Genomic DNA, 14,650 nt, shown 5'->3' with positions numbered 1-14,650 from the left:
GAAACAACAAAAAATAAATGCTTTGTGCTCGAACCAAGAGGACTCACCAATAAAAGAAAAGTAAGCTCAATCTCTAAACATGAGTGGGATGTGGATGATCGTTGGACCTTATATTATGATATAATATAGGCAAAAGTATGTGTTAGTACGTGGAATGTACTAAGTATGTGAAAAAGTATGTGTTTGTACATAGAATACACTAAGTATGTGAGAATCATGCATGAACAATGATAATCGAACATAAGTAATATGAACATGCAATGTATGACCAAGGTCTTAAAACCATGAGTAAAACTTGAAAACATTTAAATAGCATAATTATATGGTTAATGCCTCATAAAACATCATGAGAACTTATACCATTCCATATACCTTTGTGTGGGATAGAACATTTAACCTACATATAAGACCATGCGAGCTATAACATGGAATCCGGTGTTACTCTCACACTGAAAAGAGAGAGGCTACTTGCCAAGATAGAATCCTTGAGAACATCATAAACTTAAGCTATTTGTGGATCCACTCGCTAGGCTGTAAATTCAACCATAGGGTGCAATGTAGTTAGGGACTAGAGGTTGCTAGTAGAGTTTCATTGGGTCGCTCTTTGCGCTTCCGGACCGAACCCCACCTCAAAGTCCTCTCAGTACTTAGTCAATATCCCAATGAAAGTCATAAATTATAGTCATTAACATCATTAGGAAAGACAATAATATATTACAATTAGTTATCATAAGAGTAGCTCATCAACATGATGATTCATAAAACAATGAGAAAATGCTTCATCTTTATGAATTTGTGAGTCGGTGAGAAAACCTTTCACCTTTAATATGAGTGTGTGACAAATCCTTTCACAACCATAGATACTTGCTTGAACATCATTTAAAACATCATTCATTACTTTTCACAAGTCATTCATAATTCCTTCATAATCATTCATAAATCATTCATAAAAATCCATGATCAACTTCATAAGTTCATACTTGAAAATAGCATAATGCATGGGTCCATGAAAAATCAATTGAAAACATTAAATCTAAGTTGAATCATGTGTAATTTAATCATTAAGATTGAAATAAACCATAATTAAATTGACTCAATGCAATTTTACAAGAATTAAGGCTAGAAGATAATCTATAAAAAGAGAATAATTTAAAAAACCTTTAGGACTCCATGGATGGAAGGGATCCATGGATGGAAGGGATCCATGGTTGAATTCTCACATAACTTGATCAATTAAAGACCTAAATGTTCCTTGAATTGGGAGGCTTGAACTGTGAATCCTTGAAGACATTGCTTGTGGAAGAGATGAACTTGGGAGAAATTCTAGAGATATGATTTGTGTTTAGGGTGAATGAGAGCGAATGAGGGATTTAGGAGGGTTTAGGATAAGTTAATAAACTATAATTTGTACCTAGCAACCATCCAAATACATCAATAAAAGGATGGGGAAAATACCAAAATACCCCAATTAAAATTGGATGGAGTGCACTGCACAGTCACCCTATATGATCCGTGATGTCATGATCCAACTCCGTAGGCTATGACTAGTGCCTGAGTTGGGCACCCATAAGTATCCTTAGCCCCACTTAGCGTGTTAGCAGAATAAGCAAAAGTAGAAATAAAAAAGGGGTCGCTACAGGGCGCATGAAAACAGATGCAGTACACGGAGGCCGTTAAGGCCGTCACTGAACATGAGCCCAAAACACATATACAGAACCCACAACACAAGTCTACAAACCTTTACAAAATGATAGCATAATCATATGACGGGAAAGGGCCCCGTCGTACCCTTAACCATTATGTATAAATATACAACAGAAAAGTTAGTGCCAAAATTGGGCTTCGAACAAAGGAGCACTGCCAACCAACAGGGTGGATGTCCTAGGTATGCAGATCAGAAAATTGAGTGTCTGTACCTACAGGCATGTAACGCAACTCCCTCGAAGAAATGGGGTCAGTACAAAAAATATACTGAATATGTAAACCATGGATTGTAATAAGTAAAGCCATTACCAGAATAAAAGGTGCAAAAATGAGCAAAATATCCAGAATACTAAAATGATTTTTATAACCACAGATAATGTATGCAGAAAATATATGCCATATCCGGCCCAATTATGGGACTCGATGAACAAATCGTGGTCGCCGCCCCGTTACTGGCACCACAACATATCATAACTCCAGAGTAGGAAATATCTTCATAAGAAATCATATCATATCCGATGGTCACATCATATCATATCATATCATATATGTACATGGCATATCATAACTCCACAAATCCCATGTACAAGTCGTACATGCCCCCTCACGTTGGGGCACGACGAACAATTCAGAGAAGTACATATGATAACAAATCCTGGCCCAGGTTCAGTGAAAGAAGCATTGAGGCATCCACGAGAGGAGTAGTGAGAAACTAAATGCAATATAAAATATAAAACAGTTCCAAAGACTCGATAGTATAACTCTGATGACAAGTCATATAAGAGAAATTGAGCGATAATCGTAGTGCATGTCTTTCAGATATCACGATGGTCTATGTCAAAATAGTCTTTCTGAAATCATTTCCATATTTAAAAATATATTATAGGGCTCAATGGAATAATTAAAATAAGTTATCATTCAAAATTAAGACAAGAGTCATATCAAGTATCTTTTGAAAGTCACTATGGATTACATCAAAATAGAACTTCTGGGGTTATATACTCGTATAAAAGAGTAATCAAATGTCTTTGGGAAATCAAGAAATTGTCCATCCTAGTGGCTCTATGGATAGGAACTCCCTTGGAATCATATAAAAGTCATATACTTGCTTCATAAAAACCATGCCAAAAAGGAAGATTAGCTTTACATATTTATGCCCAAAACATGCCAAGAGATAGAATAAGCTTAATACACTTATGCCGAATACATGCCAAAATAAAGTATAAACCTTACATACGTATGCCAAAACATGCCAAAAGAAGGAAGCATTAGCTTTACATACCTCTTACGGATTACTCTTAACACGTTCGCCTCGTCATCTCTTGAACCTATTTAACATGAAAGTAATTCTAAGGTTAGTGACCTTCAACTTTTCATCTTGTAATTCTACCACCAATTACCCATAGGAACCCATCCCTTATCTATTTTCTTAGACTAGTTCATTACTAGTTCCGACGTTAGCGGAAATCGGGCAACATCTCCCCTATAACTTGCCCTATCCAAACTTCTGCTTTAACCTCCAAACCTTAGCATCAAACCAAAAACAACAATCATCAGCATATATATAAGTAAACTACTTCAACATTACACAACACAACTTCCAAACAACTCGCTTAAAACTATGATACCAAAATAGGGTGTTTAGTCTCTATTTCGTAAAACCTTTTAACCCTACGAAATGGAGGGTCGTGTGACTGCAACCAGATGAACCTACACCCCTTTTATAATATTTTCCAGCCCTGAAACACACAATAAAACCACCTTCAAGAAGAGCACAACAACCAAAACACACTACTCGACTTTGGTTTAACTATAACGACCTTAGTTTAGTTTGTTTCTAACGTCAAGCATCCTTGTGCAATTTTTATACTTCTAGACACATATAAGATGTGTAATACACTCCATAACCACACCATAAACACCAAATTGAAATGAAAACCCTTACCGAACTCGTAATGTCCCTTAAGTTACTTAGAAGCTAGCATGTGAGCCACTTAAGTTACGACACTATCAAATGGCTCTAAGGAAGGGAGAATGTGATACCCCATACTAGAGAAGGTTGGAGATGAAATCATAAGAGTCCGGAAGGAATTGGAGGCCAAGTAATGAGTCGTAGGACTCGATTTACCTATGTAAGCTACTAAGTTAAAAGTCATATGCACTTGAGCTACTTAAGCATATATCAAACTTACGTAGCACGGATTACATAGGTACATAAAAAAAGATGAGATTACGAGCCCACGAGGAAGGGAAAAAAAGACGACACGTGGTAGCCAATGAAGAAGCGACACATGGAAGCACCTCAAGCAAGTAGGTGACCCACCTGCTTGGGGGGGTGGACCCCACTGCCACGTGGCAGCCCATAGTTGGCAGCATGATACGGTGGCCCAATAGGGGATGGACACGTGTCACCTCTTGGGGTTGACACGTGTCACACCCTAAAGCCACATATATATGTTGATATATATCATATACTTCAGTTATCCATCAAAACATCAGTCAACATAGAGAAAAAAAACGTGAGGGAGAGAAATAGAGAGGCAGCCATGGTTCTTGAAGTTTAAAGGTTAGTTTTCCAATTTTCTTTCGTGAATTAATTATATACGGTGTACCTTAAGTACGTGGATACGTATATATGTATTTTAATACCTTAATGGAAGTAAAAATCCAGCTTTGCAATTGGAATTTGGAAGAGAAAATAAGAGAAAACGCAAGTTAACAAACCCGTTTTTGGAAGGGACAGTGGTTAGTAATATTGGTATAACTTCTTGTGTACAAATTCGTTTCGAGTGATTTAATATGTTTTGGAAAGGTATTTCGTGGATCTATAACTTTAATTCAGACTCCAAAATCCAGTTTTACATGTATCAGCTCGAAAAATGGTGATTGAAGCGTAGAGGAGGTACTGCTCAGATTTGGTTTTGGAAATTCTACACGGACAGCTGTAAGTATTTTGGTCATATCTTTTTGTACAAAATTGATGTAGGGATGATTTGAAATTGTTTGCGACCCTAAGACACATGTATATAACTTTCATGAAGGACGTAAATCCTGTTTCCCTCCATTACCCCTTCGAAACGAAGCGACAAGGTAAAACAGTAAGCTGTCCAGATTTCACATTTTGGATAGTTTTGGCGAGTTTGACAAGTTTAACATAAGGTAAGGCCTTTAATTTTAAATTGGAGTTTATGGTATTGTTATATGGTGTATTACACCCCTTGTATGCTGCTGGAAGTTTAAGAATGTCGTAGAAATGCTCGACGTTCGAAATAAACTAAATTGGAGTCGCTAGAAGTGAATTGTCATCGAAATAAAGTGTCGTTCTTGTGAGTTGCTGCTGCAGGGGTGTGACTTGTTGTTGAAGGGCCTAAATATGTCATAATGTGGGTTAGTGTGCTGCTGGTAGAAGACACATGACCCCTCGTTATGTATAATTAAAGGCGTCACAAAATAAAGGCTAGACGCCCTATTTTGATATCGTATTTTTGAATAAGTCGTTTGGAGTTTATGTTGTATATTGTTGGTATGAATTGCTGCAGGTTGTTGTTGTTGGTTGGCTGTAGGTCTTAGGGACCTGATTGGAAATTTGGATAGGGCACATTACAGGGGAGGTGCTGCCCAATTTTCGTCGATGCCTTAGCGAATAACAAAACTAGTCGGGGAAACGACTAAGGAAATAGATTCCATTGATACTAAGGTGTAACCTAAGATGCTGGAAAGTTAAGAGGGGTTGATATTTATATTACTTTCATGTTGAATAGGTTCAAAGGACGGCGAAGCAAGCAGGATAAGGAATAATTCAGACAAGGTATGTAAAGCTTTCTCTTGGCATATTTTGGTATAAGCTCATACAACTATCTTTCTTTTCTTTTGGCAAGTTTTAGCCTTAAGTGAATTGTGTGTGGAATGTGGGGATAATTCCATTCCCAAAACTCCAAGTACGCCTGATAACCCCTATCCACTGCTTAGTTTTGGAATTTCTGTAAGGATTGAGTATTGCCTAGTAAGGTTTCTACGTGTTAAACAGTAGTGTGTGAAAAGCTATCTCTCATTTTCCTTGACACGTATTTGATACAAAAATGAGATTATGATGCCATAATGATTCACCGAGCCCCATGATGGGCCGGGTACGAAATATGTGTATGCGGATCCCCTGAAGGAAAGTACAGACTACATAAAGCTTATTCTCTTTCTTCTTTTGGGCATGCCTTTGTCTTAGTTGTAAGTTGAATATGATCTGAGCTCTAGGGTAACTCTATTCTCAAACATCTCTTATTTACTTCTGCATATTGAACTCCTACAGTAGTCAAACTATTTCCCTGGAAACTGGTATATGTTAAAAAGGTACAGGCTCCAAGTCTTAAAGACTATACGAGATTAAGTGTTTTGATTCCATAAATGATTTGGCCCTACATTAATACATGTCTAGGGTCCCCGAGATTACTTTTGAGACAACCCATAATGGCATTTAGAGGACACTCGAGATGACTACACCGTTACTCGGGTCCTCAAATAAAAGCTTAACTTTCTTATTCTGTCGAGTCTCTGATAATGATTTAAATTGCATATAGTTACTCACTACTCTACTTGTGTATATTGTAACACTTCTTTCCTTGAGTCCTGGGCCAGGATATGTTCTCGTGCACAGTTTACTGCATTATTCCCTGAGTCCCTCAATAGAGGGCCAGGATACGTGTATAGATATGATGATGTGTTGTAATAAGGTAGTGATGGCACTGGGGCCATGATGGTTTTATAGAGATGATTTTACAGAGATGATTCAGCGGACCCCCGAAAGGGCCGGCTATATGGTATGACTCGAACATGCATGTTTTTGCAATTTACAAAGTACAGGTACAGGTTTCTGAATTGATATCTTATCCCGTGTTTCTCTATCTCAGATATGCTTCTAGTTGTATTATATTATGTTTTACATACTCAGTACATATATCGTACTGACCCCCTTTCTCGGGGGGCTGCGTTCATGCCCGCAGGTACAGATGCAGGTTTTGGGAGTCCGTCAGCTTAGGATTCCATGCAGCTCAGCTGGAAGAGGCTCCATTGTATCGGGGCCTAGTTTTTGATACTGTCCACGGATGTATAAAAATTATTTCATCCATTTAGGGGTACGACGGGGGCCCTGTCCCGCCATATGATGTCATATATATATTTAGAGGTCTACAGACATGTATATGTGGGTTGTGTATGTCAGTTTGATTCAGCTGGGTCTACATGATATGTGATATATGTTATTATGTTATGGCAGCCTTGTCGTCTTACGTGCCCTATCGTGTTGTGGTATAAATGAAAAGGGCTATAGGTTTATGAAAATGTTATCGCCCAATGGGGCTTTGTTACATGATACTGTTTATTTACAGTTCAATGTGACCACAGCTGATAGATATGTATACGGGGGGTCCAGATCGGACCCTAGTCGCGGCCTACGGGGTTGGGTTGTGACAGAAGTGGTATCAGAGCAGTTCGTCCTCGGATTGTCTACAGACCATCTCTAATAGAGTCTTGGTTATCGATGTGTTGCGCGCCACATCTATAAACAGGAAGCTATAGGATATTTAGGATGTTACTTTTCTTCTACATCTAAGATTGTGCTTTAGATCCGAGTCATAGGAAAATTCCGTATACTAACATTGGATCTTAATAGAAGGACGACACCAACAAAAGGAAGTAATTGACGACATGGAAAGTTACGAAGCATGCAGGTAAGTAAAGTAAAGCCACGGAAGATATCCGTCGGGTAAGGTATTGAAATATAAAGTTGAAACCTGAAAGGAAAGCAGACAGAAAGATCAACAGATGCAGTTTGAAGTTGGACATATGAGGTAAGTCCAGTATTTTTATATTATTGTTGACGTTGAAAGCCCTGTGTGGCTGTGATATGAGATGACATTGAAAGCCCTATGCGGCTGTGATATGATATGTATATATATATATATGTTGGCCCTGTGAGGCATTGTTGGTATTTTCTGCGTGTAGGTTTTGGGATAAGTAAGAAATGTAGAGGAAACTCTGCCGAAATTTTCCCAGAACAAGGAAAAGGAAATGAAGCATAGATTTTTGAGATGCCCGAGAAATTGATACCAAATACCCCTACTGTGTTTAACTAAAACTGTAAGAGGTATCTTTCAGGTCGCCGACAAGGGGCACCCTTTTTACTGGAAGAATTTTATTTCGGAGGAACAAAAGCTTAATTAAGTAGTAAAGTTTAGACTACGGTATCTCCAGCCGTATTTGTACTGTAGAAATATAAACATAGGGCTCAGGATGAAGGATAAGATGTCCCGCGAATGAGTTTCACTCTTTTTGAAAAAATACCAAGCCCTCAACTCCTAATTATAAATTAGATGAGTTGTTCATAACTCAAGGATAAACTCAAAAGGAGACCAGGTAGGTCAAGTATTAGAAGAAGTACTGTGATGTTTAAAAGGTTCTGATTTCTTCCAACAATGGTTGGAAAATGATGTATGATAATAGTTTATAATTTTCCACCGACTAATTGGGGAAAGAACTTCTAATAGAAGCACCACAAAGAAATGTCAGGAACTGAATGCGAATACGAATTAAAAGGGGGATATGTAAGTATGAACTGAACAGTGTGATACGAGTATAAAGGGATAAATTGGAACCACTAGTAAGACGCACTTCGTACGCGTTGCCTAAGTTAAAGGCCTGCATTGAGAACGCAGTAAGAGCATGGGGCTTAAGATACAAAGAAATGACGCGTGTACATAACGTCGCCCCAAAAATAGTGGAATCCTTAAGGGACGAGGATGGAAAACTTAATGAACAAATGATGTAACTTCTATTTGCCCCAAGAAGCAAAGGATATAGGTTGGGACAAAACCACTACTTCGAGAAAACCTGGAATAGTTATCGTCGGAATACTAGCACTACCTAATTGGGATTGGAACAACTACAGGTGCTAAGTAATTCTTGGAAAAAGAAAAAGTAGAAGGTGGCCTTGGACGAGTTGTTCCCTGGGTCACATTGTTCAAGTATTGATTAGTAAATAAGACATCATGTTAGATATGGAAAGGTTCTCGTTGCTTCGTAATTTAATCAAGGCTCCGTACGCGGATAGTCACATTATAAACATGTAGATAAACGAAGACATGATGCGGTACCAAATAGATTGATGAAAAGAATTGGACAAAAATTTACACTGGACATAGAGACGTAGAACAAAGTACAAACAGAGAAAAGTGCGGGTACCCCCTAAAGGGGGGAAGTTAATGAGAAAATGGCAAAGGTAGGAGGAGGCAATTGATATAGCAATAAATGTGAGATAGACGTCTAAACTTCAATAAGATATCTTGGTAAACCAAGTTGGAAAGGTCCGGAAGTTACCAATAATTGGATGGAAGCCGGAATGCTACATAAGGTAGCGTTAAGAAGTTTGTGACGAGACCCTGAACAACATAACACTAGAAGGCAGCTGCGTATAAAAACAGAATAATGTACCAATGAAAGGATATCGAATAATTCAAGAGACACTACAAAGGATAACAACAGTATGCTAGACCAAAAGCCAAAATGTTGGTTATAGAGTTAGTCGCAAATGATGTTGCGATAGATAAATAACCAAAGAAAAAGGAATAGAAACCCTCCTGTGGTAGAAAATAAGGAGAACACAAAGTGAATAAAGGATCGTGGAGCTAAAGGTCTACGCCGATACTAGATGCAAGATAATAGATGAAAGGACAGGGCAAAACAAAAAGACTCGCGAGACAGCGTTGAGGTAAATCTGGAGCTAAGTTGAGTGCCCGCACCTCGTGGAAAAGGTTACAATGAAACGTGACACGAAGACTTCCCATGGAGGTCACCTATCCCGATATTACTCTCGCCCCAACACGCTTAACTTCAATATTCTGATGGAACTTAATGCGTTAGTGCTGGTGTGATCACACGAGATGGAAGAATCTGAACTAGTGACAGAGAAACGATATGAGATTATGTACCTAGAGTATTATAAGATACGTTAAGGAAATTGTAACAAGGGCTTAAGCAAAATAAGAAGGATTAGCTAATTGCTAATTGACGACGCACTCGAATGCCACAACTCGTCAACATAGAGCTAGTTAATGAGAGGGAAACCGCAGAATGGCTATATGGGCCAGTGGGCGAGGGAATTTCGACACCACCTGGTAGCCAACTCTGAGGGCGAAAAAGCAGGACCCAAAAGATCGAATGCCAGTTAAAGTTCTGAAAAGAGTCGAGAAAGACTATACGAGGCTAACGGTTCCCAAATTATCCACGTCATTACGCACCCATTTTATACTTGGTAAGAGTAGGGTGCTATATGAGTTGTTGTGATTAGGCTAAGGAATCAGCCCATTTGCTTCCAATCAAGAGCACCTATGCTGCTGAAATTAGAGGGAGTTATAGAACATGGAGAATGGTAAGGTTCCGTGAGGTTTCCTCCTCTAATATCCAGATAAAGGGACTTCAATTATAATTAACGCCTTGAGATCAGTCCAAGAAGAGGTCAGGAGCACAGACAGGTCTTAGTACCGCATTTCTCCCTCGAGCTACTAAACAGACTGAGCGCACTATTAGACGCTAGAAGATATGTCACAAGCTAGGAGATTAACTTCGAAGGTAGCCGGAATGATTATCCATCACTTATCAAGTTGCCTACAATAATAATTACTACACTAGTATTCCAATGGCCTCGACATGATTAAGCAAGCTATTGACTAAAAGCCCAGAGTCGGCAGGAATGACATACAGATAATCGACGTCGACATACAGAGTTCAAGTTGATGATTGGATGTTCATCATAGGGTCACCTAGAAAAGGAACTTGACCCAGATTATATTAGATGGTATCAAGTTACTCATAAGGTGGGCAACGTGGCTGGTAAGTTAAGCTTACCACCTCAGTTGGAAACTATACGCCCAGTCCATTAGATACTGACGAGTCACCCAGGGTATATTCCATAAATGAGGTCCAGTAGATGGAATCCTATGAGGAAAATCCTACCACCATCCTGGATCGGCAAACTGGAAGATTGTAGACTAAAGACGTATCTTCCGTCAAGTTACGGTGGAAAAACCAAAACCAGAAAGAGGATGATCGGGAAACTGAAGAGAACATAGAATACAAGTATTTGCACCTGTAACCGATGTCTACAGGTAACTCCAACTCTTGAGAACTCGTATGTTAATAATATAGATGGGAATGCATGTGATAGCATAAAGGAAAGGAACCCCTCTATAATTTATATAAAGTCTTACAGAAGGTTGCATTTAACATTCGGGGACGAATGTTCTAAAGGGGGGAAGGATGTTACACCCCACATCTTTGAACTCGGAATGTCCCTTAAGTTACTTAGAAGCTAGCATGTGAGCCACTTAAGTTACGACACTATCAAACGGCTCTAAAGAAGGGAGAATGTGATACCCCATACTAGAGAAGGTTGGAGATGAAATCATAAGAGTCCGGAAGGAATTGGAGGCCAAGTAATGAGTCGTAGGACTCGATTTACCTATGTAAGCTACTAAGTTAAAAGTCATATGCACTTGAGCTACTTAAGCATATATCAAACTTACGTAGCACGGATTACATAGGTACATAAAATAAGACGAGATTACGAGCCCACGAGGAAGGGAAAAAAAGACAACACGTGGTAGCCAATGAAGAAGCGACACGTGGAAGCACGTCAAGCAAGAAGGTGACCCACCTGCTTGAGGTCAAGTAGGTGACCCACCTGCTTGGGGGGTGGACCCCACTGCCACGTGGCAGCCCATAGTTGGCAGCATGATACGGTGGCCCAATAGGGGCTGGACATGTGTCACCTCTTGGGGTTGACATGTGTCACACCCTAAAGCCACATATATATGTTGATATATATCATATACTTCAGTTATCCATCAAAACATCAGCCAACATAGAGAAAAAAAATGTGAGGGAGAGAAATAGAGAGGCAGCCATGGTTCTTGAAGTTTAAAGGTTAGTTTTCCAATTTTCTTCCGTGAATTAATTATATACGGTGTACCTTAAGTACGTGGATACGTATATATGTATTTTAAGACCTTAATGGAAGTAAAAATCCAGCTTTGCAATTGGAATTTGGAAGAGAAAATAAGAGAAAACGCTAGTTAACAAACCCGTTTTTGGAAGGGACAGTGATTAGTAATATTGGTATAACGTCTTGTGTACAAATTCGTTTTGAGTGATTTAATATGTTTTGGAAAGGTATTTCGTGGATCTATAACTTTAATTCAGACTCAAAAATCCAGTTTTACATGTATCAGCTCGAAATATGGTGATGAAGCGTAGAGGAGGTACTGCTCAGATTTGGTTTTGGAAATTCTACACGGACAGCTGTAAGTATTTTGGTCATATCTTTTTGTACAAAATTGATGTAGGGATGATTTGAAATTGTTTGCGACCCTAAGACACATGTATATAACTTTCATGAAGGACGTAAATCCTGTTTCCCTCCATTAGCCCTTCGAAACGAAGCGAAGAGGTAAAACAGTAAGCTGTCCAGATTTCACATTTTGGATAGTTTTGGCGAGTTTGACAAGTTTAACATAAGGTAAGGCCTTTACTTTTAAATTGGAGTTTATGGTATTGTTATATGGTGTATTACACCCCTTGTATGCTGCTGGAAGTTTAAGAATGTCGTAGAAATGCTCGACGTTCGAAATAAACTAAATTAGAGTCGCTAGAAGTGAATTGTCATCGAAATAAAGTGTCGTTCTTGTGAGTTGCTGCTGCAGGGGTGTGGCTTGTTGTTGGCCTAAATATGTCATAATGTGGGTTAGTGTGCTGCTGGTAGAAGACACATGACCCCTCGTTATGTATAATTAAAGGCGTCACAAAATAAAGGCTAGACGCCCTATTTTGATATCGTATTTTTGAATAAGTCGTTTGGAGTTTATGTTGTATATTGTTGGTATGAATTGCTGCAGGTTGTTGTTGTTGGTTGGCTGTAGGTCTTAGGGACCTGATTGGAAATTTGGATAGGGCACATTACAGGGGAGGTGCTGCCCAATTTTCGTCGATGCCTTAGCGAATAACAAAACTAGTCGGGGAAACGACTAAGGAAATAGATTCCATTGATACTAAGGTGTAACCTAAGATGCTGGAAAGTTAAGAGGGGTTGATATTTATATTACTTTCATGTTGAATAGGTTCAAAGGACGGCGAAGCAAGCAGGATAAGGAATAATTCAGACAAGGTATGTAAAGCTTTCTCTTGGCATATTTTGGTATAAGCTCATACAACTATCTTTCTTTTCTTTTGGCAAGTTTTAGCCTTAAGTGAATTGTGTGTGGAATGTGGGGATAATTCCATTCCCAAAACTCCAAGTACGCCTGATAACCCCTATCCACTGCTTAGTTTTGGAATTTCTGTAAGGATTGAGTATTGCCTAGTAAGGTTTCTACGTGTTAAACAGTAGTGTGTGAAAAGCTATCTCTCATTTTCCTTGACACGTATTTGATACAAAAATGAGATTATGATGCCATAATGATTCACCGAGCCCCATGATGGGCCGGGTACGAAATATGTGTATGCGGATCCCCTGAAGGAAAGTACAGACTACATAAAGCTTATTCTCTTTCTTCTTTTGGGCATGCCTTTGTCTTAGTTGTAAGTTGAATATGATCTGAGCTCTAGGGTAACTCTATTCTCAAACATCTCTTATTTACTTCTGCATATTGAACTCCTACAGTAGTCAAACTATTTCCCTGGAAACTGGTATATGTTAAAAAGGTACAGGCTCCAAGTCTTACAGACTATACGAGATTAAGTGTTTTGATTCCATAAATGATTTGGCCCTACATTAATACATGTCTAGGGTCCCCGAGATCACTTTTGAGGCAGCCCATAATGGCATTTAGAGGACACTCGAGATGACTACACCGTTACTCGGGTCCTCAAACAAAAGCTTAACTTTCTTATTCTGTTGAGTCTCTGATAATGATTTAAATTGCATATAGTTACTCACTACTCTACTCGTGTATATTATAACACTTCTTTCCTTGAGTCCCGGGCCAGGATATGTTCTCGTACACAGTTTACTGCATTATTCCCTGAGTCCCTCAATAGAGGGCCAGGATACGTGTATAGATATGATGATGTGTTGTAATAAGGTAGTGATGGCACTGGGGCCATGATGGTTTTACAGAGATGATTCACCGGACCCCCGAAAGGGCCGGCTATATGATATGACTCGAACATACATGTTTTTGCAATTCACAAAGTACAGGTACAGGTTTCTGAATTGATATCTTATCCCCTGTTTCTCTATCTCAGATATGCTTCCAGTTGTATTATATTATGTTTTACATACTTAGTACATATATCGTACTGACCCCCTTTCTCGGGGGGCTGCGTTCATGCCCGTAGGTACAGATGCAGGTTTTGGGAGTCTGTCAGCTTAGGATTCCATGCAGCTCAACTGGAAGAGGCTCCATTGTATCGGGGCCTAGTTTTTGATACTGTCCACAGATGTATAAAAATTATTTCATCTATTTAGGGGTATGGCGGGGGCCCTGTCCCGCCATATGTTGTCATTTATATGTTTAGAGGTCTGCAGACATGTATATGTGGGTTGTGTATGTCAGTTTGATTCAGCTGGGTCTACATGATATGTGATAAATGTTATTATGTTATGGCAGCCTTGTCATCTTGCGTGCCCTATCGTGTTGTGGTACAAACGAAAAGGTCTACAGGTTTATAAAAATGTTATCGCCCAATGGGGCTTTGTTACATGATACTGTTTATTTACAGTTCAATGTGACCACATCTGATAGATATGTATACGGGGGGTCCAGATCGGACCCCAATCGCGACCTACGGGGTTGGGTCGTGACAGTTATCCACTTGGTGCTTCTACAAACCTTAACTTTACATTATTAATACCCTCATAAAATGTCCAAACCCTTGCCAAAACGTGGGAGAAGAGAACCAAGCC

The 14,650-nt window shown here is 39.1% G+C and overlaps 2 long non-coding RNA genes across 2 annotated transcripts; both read left to right on the top strand.

The window, feature by feature from the left end:
* Positions 1-4,197: 4,197 nt before the first annotated feature.
* LOC129882474 (uncharacterized) lies at positions 4,198-6,959 on the top strand. The gene is made up of 6 exons (XR_008765771.1): positions 4,198-4,270; positions 4,376-4,462; positions 4,561-4,648; positions 4,746-4,863; positions 5,466-5,512; positions 6,699-6,959. It is a non-coding gene; the product is annotated as an uncharacterized LOC129882474 (long non-coding RNA).
* A 4,598-nt stretch (positions 6,960-11,557) lies between these two features.
* Positions 11,558-14,361, top strand: LOC129881596 (uncharacterized). Its single transcript, XR_008765629.1, has 4 exons — positions 11,558-12,050; positions 12,148-12,265; positions 12,864-12,910; positions 14,083-14,361. It is a non-coding gene; the product is annotated as an uncharacterized LOC129881596 (long non-coding RNA).
* Positions 14,362-14,650: the final 289 nt, after the last annotated feature.

This window comes from Solanum dulcamara, chromosome 3 (assembly GCF_947179165.1).
Source record: "Solanum dulcamara chromosome 3, daSolDulc1.2, whole genome shotgun sequence".
NCBI lineage: Eukaryota > Viridiplantae > Streptophyta > Magnoliopsida > Solanales > Solanaceae > Solanum > Solanum dulcamara.
This window is presented reverse-complemented; position numbering and strand designations above follow the sequence as displayed.